The sequence below is a fragment of the Lathyrus oleraceus genome, chromosome 7 (assembly GCF_024323335.1).
Source record: "Lathyrus oleraceus cultivar Zhongwan6 chromosome 7, CAAS_Psat_ZW6_1.0, whole genome shotgun sequence".
NCBI lineage: Eukaryota > Viridiplantae > Streptophyta > Magnoliopsida > Fabales > Fabaceae > Lathyrus > Lathyrus oleraceus.
The window spans coordinates 102,002,651-102,004,171 of record NC_066585.1 but is presented as its reverse complement, the minus strand read 5'-3'; the positions used below and the strand labels follow the sequence as shown (position 1 = coordinate 102,004,171).

Below are 1,521 nucleotides of genomic sequence, written 5' to 3'. Positions count from 1 at the left end.
GACACGACACATCATGAACATATAAGTGACAGGGTTATACTAATGGATCATTGCATAAAATGCTTTATATTATTGAACTCACTCATTGTATTATTATTGTTTTCACCTTTTATTTCTATTAAACGGAACATATGACAACTATAAACTATTTTATTTTGCTCATGTTTATTTATAAAAGATATCTCTTTACAAAATCATTCTAAGTTACTTTCCACTTTGTGGGTTCGACATCCTTAATACTTTATCACTTGCTACTTAAAACATACATGTATACTTGCATGTAACATCACACATTTTTAAGAAACAAGTTTTTGGCGTCGTTTTCAGGGAGTGTGTCAAAGATAACATTTTGATTTTGTATTAAACCCTATTTTTTAAAATAAGCATTTGATCTTTTAATGTTCTCTATACTCTGGTGACACGACATGTGTTTAGTTGTTGCATGCGCAAGTTGCTAAATACAGTTTATAGAGGCTACCCTGAACCTGCATGGACCTTCAGATTGTTGAAAAGATTCCAAGCTACTGGACATTTAACAGGAAACCCTCATTATTTTCTTGTTTTAGACATAGAGAAGGAACCAGCTCAGGAAGATATTGTCATGGAGGATAATAATATCAATGGCTTTGTCAATGACATGGCACGTAACATCGGGGATTTATACAATATTTGATCCAAACGCTATGAACATGAGCATTATTAGACCAGAAATTACTATTGCCCAACTCGAATTCAAACCAATGATGTTTCATATGATGCAAGCCATTAATCAATACTCAGGTACTGCAAATGAATACCTTTATCTGTGTTTAAGATAATTCATGGAAGTGGTAAGTAACTTCAAGATTCTTGGCATATCATATGACACCTTTAGGTTGAGGTTGTTCCCCTACTTATTGAGAGATCAAGACAAGAGTTAGTTGAACTCTTTTGAGCCAAATTTCATAGTCATGTGTAATGTTTTAGCTAAAAAATATTGGATAAATACTTTCCTCTTATCAATAAAGCCATGATAAGGAATGAGATTACTTCGTTTGGATAAGTAGATGACAAATCCTTATTTGACGCTTGGGAAAGATTCAAAGAGTTACTTAGACAATGTCCCCGTCATGGAATACCAATTTGCATACAACTAGAAACATTCTACAATGGGTTGGTGCCCTCATCCAGAAACATGCTTGATGCATCTTGTAACACCCCAACTTAATTATTTATTTTTTAATTAATTTTATATTATTTTATTTTATTTATTTGATGTGATATATGTCTTTTATTTGAATTATTGATAATTTATTTAATTTAATTAATATTGGAAATATTAGAAATAATATAAGAATTAATTTACTTGAGATAATTAAGTTCATTAAAATAACTTAATAATTGTGTTATTTTAAGGCCAAGAGTTCATCAATCTTCAATTTAGAGGTAATGGGGGACTATTCACATGTAGATGTTTAGGCAGACATATAATCAGAGATCCTTATCCTCTTATCTTCTTCTTCTCAATTTTGTATTTTGCTG

The 1,521-nt window shown here is 31.0% G+C and overlaps 1 non-coding gene across 1 annotated transcript; it reads right to left on the bottom strand.

The window, feature by feature from the left end:
- Window positions 1-1,009: 1,009 nt before the first annotated feature.
- LOC127109947 (small nucleolar RNA R71) lies at window positions 1,010-1,116 on the bottom strand. Its single transcript, XR_007797190.1, has one exon. It is a non-coding gene; the product is annotated as a small nucleolar RNA R71 (small nucleolar RNA).
- Between the last annotated feature and the right edge of the window lie 405 nt (window positions 1,117-1,521).